At 46.7% G+C, this 21209-nt stretch overlaps 1 protein-coding gene and 1 long non-coding RNA gene across 15 annotated transcripts in view; one reads left to right on the top strand and one right to left on the bottom strand.

Moving 5' to 3' along the window:
• Positions 1–2382: 2382 nt before the first annotated feature.
• LOC129489882 (uncharacterized) lies at positions 2383–15522 on the bottom strand. 6 transcript variants are annotated; one of them, XR_010113534.1, is made up of 5 exons: positions 7636–7759; positions 7417–7532; positions 4734–4826; positions 3467–3542; positions 2383–2592 (listed from the first exon to the last, which is right to left on the bottom strand). It is a non-coding gene; the product is annotated as an uncharacterized lncRNA (long non-coding RNA). The 6 variants fall into 6 exon arrangements; XR_008660109.1 differs by lacking the exons at positions 7417–7532; positions 7636–7759 and adding an exon at positions 15457–15522; XR_008660108.1 differs by lacking the exon at positions 7417–7532 and having other exon boundaries at positions 7689–7761.
• ZNF736 (zinc finger protein 736) overlaps positions 15101–21209 on the top strand; it is a 47777-nt gene continuing 41668 nt past the window's right edge. For 2 of the 9 annotated variants that reach the window (XM_063608914.1, XM_055293043.2), the window contains exons 1-2: positions 15103–15671; positions 16264–16428. The gene's annotated coding sequence lies outside the window, so the exon portion shown is untranslated. Of the gene's footprint in view, positions 16119–16263; positions 16429–21209 lie in introns of all 9 variants that reach the window. The other 7 variants (XM_055293046.2, XM_055293044.2, XM_063608913.1 and 4 more) reach the window with 7 other exon arrangements.

The following is a 21209-nucleotide window of genomic DNA, read 5'->3' as shown; positions in this document are numbered from 1 at the left end:
CTGGCAGGAGAGTCACATCGCCTAAGTGCTTGGCCCAGGTGTATGTAACAATCCCATCTCATGTGTGCTGGGCCCACACATGAGAGTCACATTACTCAGATGTTAGACAAAGGCATATGTCACAATCACACCTTCTGTAAAATCCAAACATGAGATTCACAATCCAGCACATCTCAGCCCCAGGTATGAGAGTCAACATCTCCTGTGAGTTGGGTTCAAATACATGAGTCACAATCTTAACATTGGACTTTATTTGTGCATGAGAACCCCAATCATACCTGCACACTATGTCTTGGTAGAAAAATCACAGCCTATTAGGTGTGTTTAATCCTGGTATCAGAGTCACCATCCAACCTGTGGACTGCATTCACATACGAGGATCACAGTTCCAACTTTTGACTGTCTCCGGTTGTGAGATTCAGAACCTCAACAGTGTGCTGTGTTCACATGGTAGACTGACAATCCTTACTGTCAGCTGGGTGTACATATGAGGGTCACAATCATAGCTGTGTGCTGGGCTCTGTTACGACACTCTCCGTACCACTGGAGAGCTTTATATGATATGCATGAAAGTTGCAATCAGCTCTGAGAACTTCATTCTGGTATGGACCCATGATCTTACCTGATTTTCTATTTTGAGGTACAAGAGTCAATATTTTTTTTTGTTGGCTAGGTCCAGGTATGAGAGTCACCACCACGCCTGTGAGCTGAGTCCAAACATAGGTAACAATCCCACCTGTGAGCACTAACCAGGTAGGAGGGTCATATCACCTGGGAGCTGGGTCAGGAATATGTACCCATTGTTCTAAGCCTAGCTACAGGAGTCAAAATCTCTATTGTCTTGGTCCAGGTATGAGAGTTATTACCTTAACCTGTGTTTTGGGCCCAGATATATGTCACAGTTTGAACTCTGGGCAGGACCCATGAAGAAAAATCACATCATCTAGGTGTCCCCTGTGGGAGAGGTCCCAGTAGCAGAGTAACAACTTCTTGGTGCTGAGCCGAGTGAAATGATTCAATGCCCCCTGTGGGCAGGGTCCACACAGGAGAGTAGAGTCACATCGCCTAGATGCTGAGTTCAGCAACATGTAAAAATATCCCCTTAGGGCAGGGCTCATGCACGAGTGTCACATCATCCAGGCGCTTGGTCCAGGCATATGTCACAATCCCTCCTGAAGGCAGCACTTGGGCACAAAAGGAGAATTACACCACCTAAGGGATGGGCCCAGAGATGTCACATTGCCTTTGTGGGTAGGGCCCAGGTCACTTCACATGGATGCAGGGCCCAAGGATACTTACAATCTCCACTGGGGCAGGGCCCAGGGAAAATGACATGAGCCACATCACCGGGTGCTGGGCCCAGTGATATATTACAATCCCCTCTGAGGACAGCACCAAGGCAAGAGTTACGTCACCTAGGTGCCTGTGCCAGGTATATGTCACAATTCTATTTATGGGATTAGCCCAGACTAAAGTGGCAAATCGCTCAGGTGCTAGGAAAAGGTATATGTCAAAATCACACCTGTGGGTGTGAACCAGGAAACATGTTACATCACCTGGTGCTGAAGCAGGAATATGAAAAAAGTATTTCTGTTGGCAGGGCCTAGGCAGAAAAATAACATCTCTTGGATGCTGGGCCCAGCGATATGTCACAATTACTTTTGTGGGCTGGGCCTACGTAAAAAAGGAGGGTCACGTGGCCTAAGGGACTGGGCCCAGGGATATGTCACAATTCTCCTCGTGGGGAGGGCTCAGTCAGGAGAGTCACAGCACTTCGGTGCTGAGCTTAGAAATATGTCACGCCAGGAGCTCTGGCTTATGCCTGTAATCCCAGCACCTTTGGGAGGTCAAGGTGGGTGGATCATTTGAGGCCTGGAGTTTGAGACCAGCCTGGCCAACATAGTAAAATCCCGTCTCTACTAAAAATACAAAAAAATTAGCCAGGCATGGTGGCGCATGCCTGTAGTCCCAGCAACTTACGAAGCTGAGGCAGGAGAATCACTTGAACCTGGAAGACAGAGGTTGCAGGGAGCTGAGATCACACCACTGCACTCCAGCCTGGGTGACAGAGCAAGACTGTGTCTGGGGGGGAAAGAAAGAAGTACGTCACAATGCCCTTTGTTGACAGGTCCCAGACAAAAGAGTCACATCACCTGATAGTTGGGGCCAGTGATACGTCACAATTATCCATGTGGGCAGGGCCCAGGAAGAAAAATGACAGTCACATCACCTGAGTGCTGAACCCATTGATATGTCAGAAGTCTTGCTGTAGGCAGGCCCCATGTAGAAGAGGAGTATCACATATCTTAGGTGCTGGGTGCAGTGTAATATCACTATCTTTCTGAGAGCAGGGCCCAGGCACAAGAGTCACACCTATTAGGTTCTTGGCCCAAGTATATGGCACAATTTTATTTGTGAACTCGGCCCAGTCTGGAGAGTCAAATCACCACATGTTGGACAAAGGCATATGTCACAATAACGCTGTGGAAAGGTCCAGTGATAAGTTCCATCATCCTGCCCATGTCTTGACTCCAGGTAAAAGATTCATCATTGTGCTTGTAATTTGGTCCCAGGTATATGACACAATACAACCTGTGGGGAGGGAGAAGCCAGAAAAGACATATCACTTGGGCGCTGGTCCAGAGATATGTCACAATCCCCCTTGTAGGCAGGACCCTGGCAGAAGAGTCGCATCACCTGGCTGCTGGGCCCAGTGACATATCAAAATCCCCCCTGTAGGCAGAGCTTAGGCAGGAAAGCAGACTCACTTCACCTAAGTGATTAGCCTAGACATGTGTCACAGTGGCCCTCATGGGCACGGCCAAGGCAGGAGAGTGACATCACCTTGCTGCCGTGCTCAGCAATGGGTCACAATCTCTCCAGTGGGCAGGAACCAGGCAAGAGAGGGGAATCCCATCACCTAGGTGCTGGGCTAAGTGATCTGTTCCAATGCTTCCTGTAGGAAGAACTCAGTCAGGAGACTCACATTACCTGGGTGCAGTACCCAGCTAAATGTCACAGTGCACGCTAAGCGCAGAGCCAAGGCAGTAGAATGAAGTCACGTCACCTACATAATGAACCCAGAAATAAGTCACAATGCTCTTTGTAGGCAGGGAGCAGGCAGGGGAGTCACAGCACCTGGGTGGATGCTGGTCGCAGTGAAATGTAAAAATGCCCTTGACGGGCAGAGCCCAGGAAGGAGTTTCACATTACTTAGGTGGGTGGTCCAGGTGTATGTCACAATTTTATCTGTGGGCTGGGCCTAGGAAAGAGTCAAATCACTCAGGTTCTGGGCAAAGGTATATTTCCCAATCACACACTTGGGGATGTATAGAAATAAGTTTCACAGTTTCATATGAGTCCTGGCTTCGTGTATGAGAGGCAACCCCTCCTGTGAGTGGGGTTCAAGTAAAGGAGTTACAGTCTCAACAATGCACAAATCCATGCACAACAGCCCCAATCTCACCTGCAGATTGTGTTCTGATAGGGAACTCACAGCCTCACAGGTCTGCTGAATCATGGTTCCAGAGTCACCAAACCACCTGGAAACCAGATCCACATATGGGAGTAAAAAATCCAACTTGCAACTGTTTTTATGTGTGAGATTAGGTGCCTCATTCGTAGGCTCTATTTATATGTAAGAATGAAGAGCCTGTCGGCTGGGTCTGCATACAAGAGTCACAATCTCAGCTGTTAGCTAGGCCCTGTTATAAACACTCTGTATCACTCTAGGGCTTCCTATGATAGTCCTGAGTGTTGTAATGTTCTGTAAATTTTATACAAGTAAGACACCCAGGACATTACTTGTGGCCCTAAGCCTGGCTACAAAAGTCAAAATATCTCCCACTGGCTGTGTCCAGGTAAGGGAGTCATCATTGTGCCTGTGATCTGGACCCAGGTATATGCCACAATTTCACCTGTGGGCAGGAACAAGGCAGGAGATTCACATCACCTGGGTGCTAGACCCAATGATATGTCACAATGCCCACTGTAGACAGGGCACAGGCAGGAGAGTCACATCATCTGAATTCTTGGTTCAGCAATACATCAAAATCCCTTCTGTAAGTAGGGCCCAGGCAGCAAGAAGAGTCACATCACCTAGGTGCTGAGCCTGGCGATATGTCACAATGCTCCTTGATAGCAGGGCCCAGGAAAGAGCAGAGTCATATTGCACAGCTGATTGGCCCAGAAATTTGTCACAATCTCCACTGAGGGCAGGGCACAGGAAGAAAAGGAGAGTCACATTAACTAGGTGATGGGCCCAGCCATATGTCACAATCTTTCCTGTAAGCAGGGCCCAAGCAGGATACTAGAATCACATTACATAGGTTATGGGCCCAGTGATATGTTACAATCCCTACTGAGACTAGAGTCCTGGCATGAGAGAAAAATTACACCATTTCTTTGATGTGCCCAGAGATATGTCACAATGACCCCTTTGGGCTTGCCCACGTAGCACATGAGAGTCACATCATCTAGGTAATAAACCCAGAGTCATGTCACAATTTCCCCTGAAGGCAGGGCCAAAAGGCAGGAGAGTGACATCACCTAGGTTCTTGGCCCAGCAATATGTCACAATCACTTCTAAATGCACAAGCAGGAAAGAAGAGTCACATAACTTAGGTACTGGGCACAGAAGAAATATGTCACAATCCCCAGTGGAGGCCAAGACAAGACAAGACAGTAGAGTCACATCACACAGGTGATAAGTCCAAAGATATGTCACAACGTACCGTGTGGTAAGTCCCAGGCTGGAGAGTTACATCACCTAGGAACTTGGTCCAGGTATATGTCACAGTCCCAACAGTTGGCTGAGTTCAAACAAACTGTAAAATAAATTAGATGCTGTGCCCATATGCCACAATCACACCTGTGGGAAGGTTCAGGAATAAAATTCACAATTCTATATATTTCCCAGCTTTAGGTCTGAGAGTCAACACCTCTGGTGAGTTGCATCCAAATACATGAGACAGAGTCTTAACACTGGACAGGATCCGTGCATGAGAGCTCCATCTCCACCTGCAAACAGAGTCCCCATAAGACAGGCACAGCCTCACTAGGGTGCTGAATCTTGGTCTCAGAGTCACTATCCTACCTGTTGACGAGATGCATGTATGTGAGTCAAACTTTCAACTTTTCATTGCCTCTGAGTGTGAGATTCAGAACCTCAACAGTGAGCTGTGTCTATATGGGAGAGTGACCATCCTTATTGTTGGCTGGGTATGCATACGAGATTCACAGTTTCCTCTATGTTTTTGGCTCTGTTATGACACTCTTTGTACCATCTGAGGTCATCCCACAACATGCTTGAGAGTGGAATTCTGCTCTGAGAACTTTGTTTTTATGAATCCAAGATCTTACCCGTTACCCTAAGCCCAGGCAGAAGTCAACATAATTTATCTTGTCTGGGTCCAGGTATGAGAGTCATCACTATATTAGTGAGCTGGGTCCAGAAATGAGTCACAATCTTACCTGTGGTCAGATCCATATATGACAGTCACAATTTCAACTGTGAACTGTGTCCACAAGGCAAAGTCAGGATGTCACTAGTGGGATCTGCCCATGTGTGCAGGTGACAATTCTTACTGTCAGCTGGCTGTGAGTATAAGTCTCAACTTTGTATTGGGCTGTGTTGACACACTCTGTACCACCACAGGGCATTATGCTGTATGTGATTTTTATGTTGTATGTGTTGTGATTTTTTGTGACCTTTGTACAAGTAGAAATCCCAGAACCATCCCCATTTTCCCAAGCATAACAATGAGAGTCAACGTCTCTTCTATTAGCTTGGTTCCAGTGTAAGAGACAACACTGTGCCTGTGAGTTAGTCAAGAAATGACTTCCCTTCGACCTGTGGCCAAATCCACATATGACAGTCATGATTCCAACTGTGGTCTGCATCCATATGTGAGATTTATAACCTCACCAGTGGGCTGTGTCTAGGTTTAAGGGTGACAATCCCATTGTCGGCTGGGTGCACCTATGGGAGTCACAATCTCACCTGCGTGTTGGACCGTGTTATGACACAGCTCATACCACCCAAGGGCTTTATAAAATATTTGTGTCATAATCTCCTGTGACCTTTTATAAGAAAACCCAGAACCTTACCTGTGCCCCTAACTCTAGCCAGGAGAGTAAAAAATCTGTTGTTTTGGCTGGATCTACGTATGAGAGTCATTATCATGTCTGCTAACTGGGCCTGGGTATATGTAACAATTTCACCTCTGGGTGTGGATCAGGCAAGAGTTACATCACCTGAATTCTGGGCCAGGAATATGTCAACATTCTTCTTGTGTGCAGTGCCATGGAGGAAAGCCACATCACCTGAGTGCTGGGCTCAGTGATACGTTACAACGCCTTCTGTGGACATAAAGTGATAGTCACATCACTTATATATTGGGCCCAGAAACATGTCACAATTCCCACTGTCGGCATGGCCCAGGCAGGAGGGTAACATCATTTGGGTGCAGGATCCAGCTATATGTTACAATCCTTACTGGAAGCAGGACCCAGGCAGAAGGGAAGAATCACGTCACCTAGGGGATGGGTCTAAAAATATATCACAATTTCCCCTATGGACAAGGTTCAGGCAGAAAAAGATGGTAACATAACCTAGGTGATAGGTCCGGAGATATGTCCAAATTTCCCCTAAGAAAAGGGCCAAGACAGGAGAGTAATATCGCCAAGGTGTATCGCCCAAATATATGTCACCATCTCATTTGTTGGTTTTATCCAGGCAAAATAATCAAATCTCACAAGCTGGGCAAAGGTATATGAACAATCACACCTGTAGGAATGTCCAGAGATTAGATTCACAATCTCACATTGGTCCCAACACCAGGTATGGGAGTAAACACTTGTGAGTTGGGTACAAGTTTGCAAGTCAGAATCTCAGTGGTGACCCGGATTCCTGCATGAGAGCCCCAAGACCCCTGCAGACTTTTTCCTGGTAGAATAGTAACAGCTTCACACGTGTGCTGAATATTTGAGAGTCATCATCTTTTTTTGTGGAACAGATTCACATATAAGAGTCACAGTTCCAACTTTTGACTGTCTCTGAGCATAAGATTCAGAAGCTTACCAGTGACTGCGCTGTGTCCATATGGCAAAGTGACAATCCTGACTGTTGGCTGTGCCCATGAGAGTCACCATCCCACCTGTGTGCTCAGCCCTGTTATGACACTCTCTGTGCCACTCAGGAACTTTATAAAATATGCATGAGTGTTGTAATCTCTGATCTTTCTACAAGTAAAAGACCCAGTAAATTGTCTATTTCCATAAGCCTATTTAGAAGAGTCAAAATATTTTCTATTGTCTTGGTCCAGGTAAGAGAGTCATCATTATGCCTGTGAGTTGGGCTTTGGTATATGTCACAATCTCACATATGAGCAGGGACCAGGCAGAAGTTCACATCACCTGAGTGCTAGGCAAGGAATATGCCAATATTTCCCATGTCAGCAGGGCCCAGGAGGAAAGTTAAATCAACTGGGATCTTGGCTCCACGATATGTAACAATTTCTTTTAGGCACAGCCTGGGCAGTAAAGGAGGGTCACATCACATAGGTGCTGGGCACAGCAATATGTCTCAACGTCCCCTTTAATTATGCCTTAGGCCGGGGAGCACAGTCATGTCACCTAGTTTATGGGCTCAGTAATATGTCACAATCTTCAGTGGGGCTCGGCCCAACCTGGAGTGTAGAGTCACATCTCCTAGGTAATGAGCCCAGAGATCTGTCACAATGCCTTCTGTAAGCTGGGCCTAGAAAGAAAGGGAGAGTCACATCACCAGGTGATTGGCCCAGAGATATGTAACAATTTCTCCTGAAGGCAGGGCCCAGGCAGGAGCAACATATCATCTATGTAGCCCAAGTATATGTCACAATTTCAACTATAGGCTGGGCCCAGGCAAAAAAGTAAAGGCGGTCAGGTGCTAGGCAAAGGTAGATGTCACAATCGCACTTGCAAAAAGATCCAGAAATAAAATTTCTAATCTTGCACATGTCCCATCTGGAGGTTTGTGAGTCAACACCTCCTGTGAGTTGAGTCTACGCATGCAATTCACAATCTCAACGGTGGACAGGATCCATACATAAGAGCCTCAACTCCACCTGTGCACAGTGTCTCAGTAGGGCAGACACACTCTAGCAGGAGTGCTGAAGTTTTGTCCAAGAGCTGAGGCAGGAGAATCGCTTGAACTCGGGAGGTGGAGGTTGCAGTGTGCTGAGATCGTGCCGCTGCACTCCAGCCTGAGCGACAGAGAGACTCCGTCTCAAAAAAAAAAAAAAGTTATAATTTTACCTGTCAATCAAATCCCCATATGAGAGTCACAATTCCAAATTTTGACTGCTACCAGGTGTGAGATTGAGAACCTCAAGAGTGGGCTGAATGCATGCATTGAGGGTGAAAATCTTAATTATTGGCTGGGGATGCCTATGGGAGTCACAATTTCACATGTGCACTGGCCTGTTACAACATCTTTGTACCACCCAAGGTCTTTATAAAATATGCATGAGCATCCTAACAGTCTGTGACCTCTCTATATGTAGAATACCCAGAAGCATACCTGTTGTAATAAGCCTAAGAGCAAAAATCTCTCTTATTGGCTGGGTCCACGTATGACAGTTATCATCATGCCTGTGAGCTGGGCCTAGGTATATGTCACAATCCCATCAGTGGGCAGGAACCAGGTAGGTGAGTCACATTACCTTGGTTCTGTGCCAGGGATATGTCACAATACCCACCGTAGGCAGAATGCAGGCAGGCAAGTGACATCATGTGGGTGCTTGGCCCAGTGATGTCTTAATGTTTTCTGTAGAAAAGGCCCAGGCAGGAAGAGAAAGTCATATTATCTATGTGATGGGCCCAGTGATTGTCACAATCCCCCTTGTAATCAGGGCCCAGACAGGAGAGAAGAGTCATATTGCCTAGACAAAGGGCCTGGTGACATGTCACAATCTTCACTTGGGGCAGGACAAAAAGAGAAGGGTCACGTTATCCATGTGATGGGCTCAGAAATATGTTACAATGTTGCTTGTAGACAGGTCCTAGGGAACAGAAGTCACATTCCTAAGTGATTAACCCAAAGGTATGTCACAACACCTCTTAAAGGCAGGACCCAAGAAACAGAGTCAAAGACTGGGTGTGGTGGCTCACGCCTGTAATCCCAGCACTTTGGGAGGCCGAGATGGGCAGATCGCTTAAGGTCAGGAGTTCGAGACCAGCCTGGCCAATATGGTAAAACCCTGTCTCTACTAAAAATACAAAAATTAGCCAGGCGTGGTGGTGTGCACCTGTAATCCCAGCTACTCAAGAGGCTGAGGCAGGAGAATCGCTTGAACCTGGGAGGCGGAGGTTGCAGTGAGCTAAGGTCATACCACTGAACTCTAGCCTGGGTGACAGAGCAAGACTGTCTCAGGAAAAAAAAAAAAAGAATATATTACATGAGTCCCCTAGACCTAGAAGGTGCTGCTGAGGTCAACCCTGCACAGGGCATGAGAGGCATATTAGTCTTCTATTGCTCCGTAACAGGTCACCACAAAATTAGTGGCTAAGAACACACCCATTTATTAGCTCATGGTTCTGTAGAACTTATGGTTCAGAGTACGGCAGGCTCCATTGGGCTCTCTGCTTTAGTTTTCAAAACGCTAAACTCAGAGTATCAAACAGTCTGGGCTCTCATCTAGAGGTGCTGGGAAGAACCCATTTCTAAACCCATTCTGATTGTTGCCAATTTCCAATTCCTCATGGTTGTAGGACTGGGATCCTTGTTCCCTTGCTCGCTGCTAGCTAGGACCCACTCTCTGTAAGTAGATGTTTCCCCACATTTTTCTCAAATTGCCTTCTCCATCTTCCAAGTCAGCAAAAGCACATCGCATTTCCCTCCTACTTTGAATCTCTGACTTAGAGAAAGCTCTGTGCTCTCAAAGGCCTGCATAGTTAGGCCAGGCTGACCTGGATAATCTTCCTATCTTGAAACATAACACAATCATGGGACTGAAATCCCATCATATTCAGAAGTTCCCGAGATTTGGACATCTTTGGGGAACCATTTTAGAAATTCTGTCTACTACAAGAGCTACGACTCAAAAAAGAGGCTTGGAATCCTAACCGGCAGGTCTTTGACAGCAGCCAAAAATCCAAATGAGACTTCTTTGAGGGTAGAAGTGGGGTCTGAACTCTGATTACCCACCGGGAGGTTTGTCTCTGCACTGCTTGAGTGCACACATTTGTAAAAGGTCTCACACCCACTCCATTATTTCTTTGATCTCCTAGGGCATTCTGATGGTCATAGTAATTTTGAAGGCCAGGCTCCTCCTTCCTCTGAATTAGGTCAGTGAACCTTCTTGCTGTCCCCATGAAGGGTCCCTGTTATGTTCCATGATAGCCCAGATCTGGAACTCAGTCCAAACAAGCCTATAATCCCAGCAATTTGGGAGGCTGAAGCAGGCGGATCACCTGAGGTCAGGAGCTCAAGACCAGCCTGGCCAACATAGCAAAACCCTGTCTCTAGAAAAAATACAAAAATTAGCTGGGCATGGTGGTACGTTCCTGTAGTCCCAGCTACTCGAGAGACTGAGGGAGGAGAATTGCTTAAACCCAGGAGGCGGAGGTTGCAGTGAGCCGAGGTCGCGCCATTGCACTCCAGCCTGCGCAACAAGAGGGATACTCCGTCAAAAAAAAAAAAAAGAGTGTTTTACCATTTATTAGGAGGGCAAAAGTTTTATTTTCATCAATATTTGCATTGTATTTTAATGCACAGCAGGAACTTATAAGAGAAAACCCAGAAAAATAATTAGGGTAAGTCTGGGCGCTGTGGCTCATGCCTGTAATCCCAGCACTTTGGGAGGCTTAGGCGGGGGGATCACCTGAGGTCAGGGGTTTGAGACCAGTCTGGCCAACATGGTGAAACTCTATCTCTACTAAAAATACAAAAAGTTGGCCGGGTATGATGACAGATGCCTGTAATCCCAGCTACTCAGGTGGCTGAAGTAGGAGAATCTCTTGAACCCAGGAGGCAGAGGTTGCAATAAGCCAAGATTACACCATCACACTCCAGCATGGGTGAAAAGAGCAGGACGCCACCTGTCTCAAAAAAAAAAAAAAAAGAATAGAATAATCACACCTGCAAAAAGTAAGTGGATTAGCTTTACATAATAAACTTTAAAGGTGAGGACTGGCCAGGCTCCGTCACTTCTCCAGCTCACTCAAAAAAACTAACAATTATCAAGGTAAGAAATAGAAAAGGGAAGGCCCAGCTCCAACTACTTTCCTCCCTCCCCATGAGGCTATTTTTTGCCAGTTTTGTATCGACAAGAAGAAAATGGAGTGAGAATGAGATCTGTACCCTTCGGGACTCTGGCAGTGAGAAACAAAGTAGAATATGAGATATGCTTAAATATCCTAGAGAAAGATTTCTAGGTTAAGATTTGAAATGCTCCAAAAACTTGTGTGGTGTTAATGGAATGACTCAACCTCTGGGTGTCAGTTTTCTAACCTGTAAAATGGGGATCTATGCCTACTTCATCAAACTGTTGCCAGAGTTAAATTCTTTTTTTTTTTTTTTTTTTTTGAGACAGAATCTCGCTCTGTCGCCTAGGCTGGAGTAAAGTGGCACAGGCGTGAGCCACCGCGCCCAACCTAAATTCACTAATATTTAAAAATGGTGGTTACTGCAAGTGTCCACATTATTAATAAAATAGTATCAGTGGCCAGGTGCAGTGGCTCATGCCTGTGATCCCAGCACTTTGGGAGGCCGAGACAGACGGATCACCTGAGGTCAGGAGTTCGAGACCAGCCTGGCCAAAATGGGGAAACTCTGTCTCTACTAAAAATACAAAAATTAGCTGGGCATGGTAGTGGTGGGCACCTGTAGTCTTAGACACTCCAGGAGGCTGAGGTAGGAGAATCACTTGAACCCAGGAGGCAGAGGTTGCAGTGAGCCGAGATCCTGCCACTGCACTCCAGCCTGGGCAACAGAGCAAGACTCTGTGTCAAACAAAACAAAACAAAAAGGTATCAGACCTCAAAATACATAAAAGAGATAATGTCGATGAGACCAAAGACATGATTCCCAGATTCATAAATAGTCCAGCAATATCCGAATGAGAAGACTGACAAGTAAGTTGAATTCTTCACAGCTCCACTGGAGAGAATGAGCATGGGGGCTCCAGCAAGATAAGTACCTGGCCAATGTCCAGTGACTAGTCTAGTAAGGGTAGAATCCCTAAAGACCCTGTGAAATACAGTTGCACAACAGGTTAACAGGAAAAAAGTGGAACAAACCAGGCAACCCGGCAGATAGTACCAGGAATGGGAGAGCAGAGGAGCCACAAAATCTAACCAGAAGACACCAAATTGCAAGGAGCTCCTGCTCCGTGCACAGCAGCTGTGGCTGCATCAGGACCAATCTTCTCAGACAGCTGCCGTGAGATGGCTGACAGCACAGTGTCTTTGCAGCCACACACCAAACAGCAGTGCATCTAAACACAGGTCCCAAGACTCCTCTCCGTTAATCCTCATTTTAAAATGATGCATAGGTTCACATTACAACATTCCCTTTCAACACTTTTGAGCAAGGGTAATCAGACACCCTTACCTAAAGAGGGAACAGGGAGTAGGGTGAGAATACTGAGGGATAGGGGAGGGATGCAAGCACTTTACCACACAGACTGTCACTAAGGACCTTACTTTTAAAAAGAGCAGCACCCGGCTGGCGTGGTGGCTCACGCCTGTGACCCCAGCAGGTTGGGAGGCTGAGGAGGGTGGATCACCTGAGGTCAGGAGTTTGAGACCAGCCTGGCCAACATCATGAAGCCTTGTCTCTACTAAATACACAAAAATTAGCTGGGCATGATGGCAAATGCCTGCAAACCCAGCTACTTGGGAGGCTGAGGCAGGAAAATTGCATGAACCCGGGAGGCGGAGTTTGCAGTGAGCTGAGATTGCACCACTTCACTCCAACCTGGGTGACAGAATGAGACTCCATCTCAAAGAAAAAAAAAAAAGACTAGAGCCCTAGTATTGTGCTGTCATCTCCCTCTACTTCCTCATCTTGCCACCTGCATAGATGACACATGGTTTCTCTTCCTTTCTTTACAAAGGCAGTGATGAATCCAGGTGTAATTAATCCTGAAGTGGTAAATTCTTCACAAGTTTCACAAGTACAGTAATAGATTTCCATGATCACAATCATGTTTTATCATTTTTTTGATAGTGTACCACATTCACAAAACACAAATGAAAAACTATTGGAATGTGTGACATGAATGCACTATTACTTTCCTGTAGATTAACACCCGGATTATTATAGATTAGATATAAAAACAAGAAAGCTGGTACCAACTTTCTGAAAGTAACTTTCTCTTTTTTTCTGAGATGGAGTCTTGCTCTGTCACCCAGGCTGGAGTGCAGTGGCGCAATCTCAGATCACTGCAACCTCCACCTCCTGCCTCATCCTCCCATGTAGCTGAGATTACAGGCACACACTACCATGCCCAGCTAATTTTTGTATTTTTAGTAGAGATGGGGTTTCACCATGTTGGCCAGGCTGGTCTCAAACTCCTGGCCTCAGGTGATCCACCCGCCTTGGCCTCCCAAAGTGCTGGGATTACAGGTGTGAGCCACCGTGCCCCGCCAAAAGTAACTGTTTCTGAGTACTTAGTATTTTAGGGACATCAATTATTAAGAGGCTACATGGAAGCAGAAGTGCTCCTGGATGACTCCACTATCTAGACAGAACATTTCAACAGATCAGTCCCAGCAAGTTCAGTTACATCCCTGACTGCAGAAGGTCATGAGTGTTCCATCCAAAGCAGAGATGTTAAACCTCACAGGTTCAAATGCCTTCCAAATGATCTACACCTTGAAAGTTGCTCCCACAAAGCTGGAGTGCCAACTGTTCCAGAGAGAGCTGGTCACCATCTATGTCTTTGAGACACTGGCCAGTCAGGTCTAAGGTGAGATGAGGCCATGATTACATGTGTAAAATATCAAAACAATCATCACCTTTAGGTTGATTTTTGGAAGCCTAGCCCCTTAAATGGGTTGGTGAAAATGACCCACCAGACACCTGCCTGGAAACATTGGGGCTTTCTCCTCTGCTTTTAGCAGATCCCGGGTAAGCCAATAATTATTCTCCCTCATGTCTCGACTTCCACTTCCACGAAAAAGGGGTCAGTGAGGTTGACATTTTCACCAAACCACAGCCCATGTTACCCACTGCAAAGTTGAAGTTGTATACGGGAGGCCCAGGCAGCAAGTTTCTCCCAAATGCTGCTGAACTGGCGCTCTGCCTGGAGTAAGCAGAGGCGGGTGACACAATGTACAATGTCTCACACAGACATCAGGCCAGTTTCTGTAGTAGTTTAGGAAAGCAGGCGGCTCCATGGGCTGGAGGAGGCGCGATGCCATGGAAAGACCAGCGGGTAAGGATAAAGAGAGGAAACCGAGCTACTCAGCCGGAGGTGGGACCTGCCAGATTTGGGCAAAAGCCCAGATTTATCCCTCATATCTCTCTCCAAACTCACTCCCCATGGAGAGGGGGCAGCAGGGGGTGAGGGGGCAGCAGGGGTTGAGCGGGCAGCACTGCTTTGCCGGGTCCACACCACCCTGCCCCTCCCACTGAGCCCGGTGCCTGCTGGAATTGTAGTCCTGCAGCCAGGCGACCAAAGAGCCGGGAGTCGTTAAGAGACTACATCGTCTCCGCACGCCCGGCGAGGTGCGCAGCGCCCTGCCTCTCTTTCTTCTTCTTCTTTTCTTTTTTTTTTTTTTGAGACGGAGTCTCCCTCTGTCGCCCAGGCTGGAGTGCAGTGGCGCGATCTCGGCTCACTGCAAGCTCCGCCTCCGGGGTTCAAGAGATCCTCCTGCCTCAGCCTCCCGAGTAGTTTGGGACTACAGGCGCCCGCCACCACGCGCGGCTAATTTTTTGTATTTTTAGTAGAGACGGGGTTTCACCGTGTTAGCCAGGATAGTCTCGATTTCCTGACCTCGTGATCCGCCCGCGTCGGGTTCCCAGAGAGCTGGGATTACAGACGAAAACCACCGGGCCCTGCCGCCCTGCCTCTCTTTCTAAGGCTATGCCCAAACTCCGAGCCCGGAGCATGCCGGGATTGTAGTCCTGCAGTCCTGCAACCTAGGGACTGCGAGCGGTTAAGAGACTACAACTCTCAGCATGTCTAGCGAGGCGCGCACCGCCGTGTCCCCAGGGCTTCGCACCGCCTCCAGACTTGCGCATGCTGGGATTGTAATACTGTCGCCTTGCCACCAACGGGCTACGAGCGGTTAAGAGACTACAGCTCCCAGGATGTACGGTGATGGCACCCGTTTGGACTCCGCCCCTCTGCGCGTCTAGAACTGTTCTCCCATGCGAAGAGGATCCTGCCTGTTCCCAAATCTCGCCTGCCTGCGGGGAGCCAGCGTGCAGCTGATCTCAACCTGTGATTGTGACGTCACCCCTACCTGAAGAAGCCTCTTCCAGCCTGCTCAAGGTTGCCGTGGTTAGGTTTACCCTCCCTTCCTGCCCTCACCCCGTCCTTTCCCTCATCCCTGCCCCTTCCTCTGTCCCACGCGGCTTTCAGAGATGCATAGTGCAGCCCCTCCGTAAAGGTGGAACTAATGGCCCGCTGGGCTAGCAGTTGTCAGGCGTTTTGGGAGCCCATGATGGGAGCTCCCTGGTAAGTGAAACCGTCAATTAACTGCCTAAAATGACAATACCCTATCTCTGGTATCTTTGCACTTACCTCTTCAAAGCCACCTTTTCCTTTCTGTCTCTCTGGACTGTCACAGATCCTCCTCTGTACCCCAAGAACACCCCATTGGATTTCCAGGCTGGCTGCTTGGCCTACACACCTGGGTCAGACCTCTCGCAGGGATGCGCCTGCCACTGTAATAAAGAGGAGAAAACGTCACAGGGGAAAGGACTGACTCCTTCATACAATCAGAATACTCAACTGCACAGAGAAGGGACCCCTTTAAGCCACTTTGGGAGCCACATCCACCACTCTGTGACTCCCACACAGGCTGGTTCCCAGGAATCAGGTGTCCTAGTGTTAACACGGGCCAAAAGGACAAAACAGGACCCTAGGTCCTTCCCAAAACATTAGGAAAGTTTGTGTACTGAGGTAACGTACAATGTCTTTTTGCCCTGAATAGGGCTCCCTTAAAAACACTTTTAATATTCATTTTTAAATATCTCTCTGGAACCACTTTTAGTAATTTGCTGAAGGAACATAACAGTAATTATCTTAATTCATGTTTTTCTTTTAGTTTTTCAGATTAACTAAGTAATTCATACTGTACGTTTCTGAAATTGAAGTACGCACAGCTTCAATTCTGTGCAGGGAGGATGCAGCAGGAGAGAATATCCTGGGCACATCTTTCTGGAGAATCACTTTTACTACAAGATTTGTAAGAAACAAATTTATTTCCAAGGTAAGAAATTAAAACTCTAAAACAAGGCTAGAAAGTCATCTGCCTTTAATAACCCTTAGTCATCTCTGTGTGATATGTGAGACTTTCTCCTAGATAAATCTCTCAAGGATAACCTATTTTCCATCATTATAATTAGTAAAAATTAGAAATTTTAGAAAGTCAATTGGAAGCCCTGTCTGGCCAGTTTCTTAAATCACAATATGGCCTTTGTATGATTTTAGTTGGATTTTCTTTTTGGAATTTGTTGACTGCTTGGATATAAAATGTGGGGTTTTGACCAATTTTTGCAAGTTTTCAGCTATTAATTGTTACTTTTGCACCCCATTTAATTTTTCGGTCCCTTCACTCTTTCTGGGACACAATCTGCCCACAGATTGGTAAGACTCTGTTCATTTTCTTCAAACTTTTTTTACTCTTTTTTTCAAATTGAGTAATTTCTATTGTTCTTTTTCTAAACTATGAATCAACCTAAAAGTACTATTTAAAAATTTCATTATCTTTCTATTTGGTTCTTTTTAATAATGTGCATTTCTCTGCTGAGATTCCACATGTATTCATTCATTATGAGAATGTTTTTCTTCACCCCATGAGTATAGTTTTAATGGCTGCTCTCAAATACTTGACTGCTGATAACAACATCTTGGACATTTTGGGGATAGCTTCTAATGCCTATGTTTTATCTTGTGTATGCATAACATTTTTGTGTTTCTTCTCATGTCTCTTAAATTTTAAAATTGTATTTTAAAAACTATAAATAATGCTTACAGAGACTCTGGATCCTGTTGTATTTCTTTGAAGAGCGTTGTTAATTTTTGAAGAGGGAGTTAATTTGGTGGATTCAAATTCAAATACCTGTCTCCCTTTCAGTGGGCACAGCTAAAATTATCATTCACTTCTTATCCCCACATATATCCTATGTATGATATATAGATGTGTGTTTCTATATAACAATATATGACATTGTATCCAGATTTTACCATTATTTGTAAGAGTAGTGTTCAACAAACTACTCCACTATTACTGAAAACCAAAACCTCAATTTTATATTCTTTTTGGATTTTACATAAATGATATTATATAGTGTGTATACTTTTACATATACTTTCTTTTGTACATCATATTTGTAGATATGTAAGCACTGAGATTACAGGCATGAGCCAACATGCTCAGCCTAAAATATTTTAGGAGGTTAAGGTGGGAGGATCACTTGTGGCTGGGAATTTTAGACCAGCCTGGGCAATAGAGTGAGACCCTCTCTCTACAAAAAAATTAAAAATTAGCCAGGCACAGTGGCATGTGCCTGTTATTCCAGCTACTCAGAAGGCTGAGGCAGAAAGATCAGTTGAGCCCATGAGTTCAAGGCTGCAGGAAACGATAATTGCACTCCGGCACTCCCATCTGGGTAACAGAGCAAGACTCTGTCTCTTAAAAAATAATATAAAAATTTAAAATAATTTTATACATTATGTTAAAATACACATAAAATTAACTATTTTAACCATTTTAAAGGTTTCAGTTGAGATGAATTGAGTACACTCATTATTTTGCTACCATCATTTCCATATATAAAAAGTTTCAAAATTTTTTGAAACTGAAACTGTACCCATTAAACAACAACTCCTTGTTCTCCCTGTAGCCCCTGGGAAACACTCTCCTACTTTGTGTGTCTGTGAATTTAACTACTCTTAAGTACCACACATGAGAAGAATCATATAGTAAAGAAATCATGAGGAAGAATGATAAAAAATGTACCACATGCTTATTAATTTTCAATAAAAACACCAACAGAGATCAGTAGTACCTGTTGATTATAAATAAACAGATAAATGAGAAAAAGGAATTGGCAGTGTGCGTTATATTTATGACAATGGGGCCTCAAGTACCATAGCAGTGAGCCCTCTGCCCCAGTCACAGGGCTGGTCAGTGGTGAAGCTGGGGGCCCAGTGTAGCTGTCTGACACCTGGATCCCATGCCTAGCCCAAATGTCACTGAGCCCTAAGGCACTTCGCTCCTGCTGGTCCAGGCAGTCAGTGTCTCCTAAGATTCATCATGGCATGTTCTCCATGGCCTTAAGGAGTTGCTGGCCTACTGGGATAAGCGATCCAGCTAGCAGGACAGGTTGTAGCTACAAGTCATAGAGGCAGATGTGAGGCCTCTATGTAAGAGCCACACCCCTAGTCTCCTTCCCAGTGCCTGCCCAGCTGGAGTGCTGGGCCCCAGGGGTCACCATGCAGCAGGGTGCCATGGCCACAGGATCTTGGCAGCTGACCCAAAATAAATATTCTCCGTAACCTGTGCTGATCTGCTGGACCCTCACCTCTCAGTCTCACTGAGCCACTCCATTAACTGGAGGCAGACCCAAAATTGCTCCACAGGCTGAAGGTGGTAATTGTCTACAGACAGCTGAAGCAGCTGCATCTCCTGGAGAACTTTGATCTCCTGCAGCTAAAGGGAGGGACAAGTGGAAGATGTGGATAGGAGGATCCAGGAGACAAGGGATTATGAGATTTCAGGGGACAGGCCTTGAATGGACACCCAAAAGTGAGTAGTCATCCCCATCACCACCTGACGGCACAGGGTGTTGCCTCCATCCTGGGCACATTTTCCAGTTATTTGGTGATGGCAGACCCTGCCAGAAAGGATTATATGGATGGGAGTGAGCCTGGGATGGGCAGGGCTGGAACCAGAATCCTGAGGCTTGGGAGAAGAGAATCCAGGACTACACCCTTAGATCTCAGCACTTGGCAAACTTCCTCTCATGAGAGCCTCACGGCTGCCTCTGTGAGTGAGGCATCAGGCCCCTCTTCCCTATGAATGTTGAAGATTCCACATCAGCCATCAGTCTCTGTTCCCAGAGTGGTGAAGCTGCAGAGGTGCCTGCTGGCAAAGCCCAGTGAGGTTTTGCCTGAGCTGGACTCAGACTCTCCCTCAGATGGTGCCAACAGAAGGACAGTAAACTTAGGCCTCTCCAAGGGCAGGCAGCTCGTATGTGGCTGAGCACTTTTGTTTTTTTTGTTTTTTTGTTTTGTTTTGTTTTTGTTTTTTTTGAGATGGAGCCTCCTCTGTCGCCCAGGCTGGAGTGCAGTGGCGTGATCTTGGCTCACTGCAAACTCTGCCTCCCAGGTTCAAGCAATTCTCTGCCTCAGCCTCCCTAGTAGCTGGGATTACAGGTGCCCACCACCATGCCTAGCTAATTTTTGTACTTTTAGTAAGAGACGGGGTTTCGCCATCTTGGCCAGGCTGGTCTCGAACTCCTGACCTTGGTGATCCACCTGCCTCAGCCTCCCAAAGTGCTGGGATTACAGGTGTGAGCCACCGTGCCTGGCCTGGCTGAGCACTTTTTTTAATGGGAGCCCTCAGTTTTTATGTCTGTCATCAAAGACAGTTGGGGTGGGAGGTCCCTGAGCCTCAGCTCCCATTGTCCCCTTTGAACCCCAGAACCTGATGCAGACCCAAGTCCTGCTTTGTGCACATCCCCTGACCCTGGTGGCCCTGGCAATAATGCAGTATGTGTGGGGAGGGGACCTAGTCAGGGTCCAAGAGGCCTTTCTGATGAACATTGGCTGACTTCTAGGGAAATATAACACCCAGAAAGAAAAGGAAGGTGAGCAGCTGGGGCAACATTGGGAGAGAGTGGGGAGGTGAAAGTCAGCAACACCCTGTGCTATCGGGTGGTGATGGGGATGAGTACTCACTTTTGGGTGTCCATTCAAGGCCTGTTCCTGAAATCTCATAAGCCCCTGTCTCCTGGACTCTCCTATCCACATCTTTTACTTGAAAAGGCCAAAGATTCGCAGCTGCCTCTCCCCAACTCTCTCCCCTCCTCCTAGCTGGCCTCCAAAAACATGAAGCACCCCCATGTTCCCTTGTTAACTCTGTGGTGAGATTTTAACAAGTCACAATGTTATGTGGTCCCTAGCGCCACCATTTCCCAAATCCACTCAGCCCAGCTCTTCCAGGCCTTTACTCTGATTTCTCTTATAGAGGCATTTCAGGGACTGTTGCCACAGGAGGGAAGGGCTGAGGGAGAAAGGCCCCTTACTCTTTTGATGTGGAGGCCTCCAGCTGGGAGGGAGGAGCTCTTCCCTCTGACTCCCCGGAGCTCCTCCCCATCACAGGGACACTGCCTTTTTGCTGCTTTAGCCTCATCCGGGCTCTCTGTGGTTTCTTCTCTAGGGTGGCCAACTTGGGTGTCTTCACCTGCCAGGGTCAAGGACAAGGTCGGTGATATTAGGCTCCCTTCACCCAGTTATGCCCAGTTACACTGACCTGGTACCCTGGATAACTGGTGTGAGTAAGCTGGTCCAGTGCTCCTGCCACCTGCAGTAAGCTCTGATTCTAGATTCACTCCCTGCTGCAACACTCACTGTGTGTGGAACCTTGGGCATGCAGCCAGGCCTCCCTGAGACTGTTTCTCAACTTGAAAGTGTGATGGGAACCACACCTACCTCACTGGGTCTCGTGAGGACTCAAGTTATATGTAGTCGTTACCATTGTTATCATCATCATCTCTCTCAGGAAGAGCCAGGCACAAGCACTCTCAAATTTCTTTTCTCCTTTGAAGCTCATCATTACCCTGTGAGGCTCATCATCCCTACATTTTTTGGATAAGAAAACAGAGGCCCAAAGAGGGCAGTGACTTGCCCGGGGCCCTACAGAAGAGGCCGGCTCCTCCCCGCACCTGGAGGCCCTGACCTAGCTGACTTTACCCCACAGCCCAGCACTATCCCTGACTAGGGTCCCATCTTGGTTCTCTATGCTTGTTTAGGTCCTCAGGCAGG

Source organism: Symphalangus syndactylus, chromosome 9 (assembly GCF_028878055.3).
Source record: "Symphalangus syndactylus isolate Jambi chromosome 9, NHGRI_mSymSyn1-v2.1_pri, whole genome shotgun sequence".
In the NCBI taxonomy this organism is placed as follows: Eukaryota; Metazoa; Chordata; class Mammalia; order Primates; family Hylobatidae; genus Symphalangus; species Symphalangus syndactylus.
This window is presented reverse-complemented; position numbering and strand designations above follow the sequence as displayed.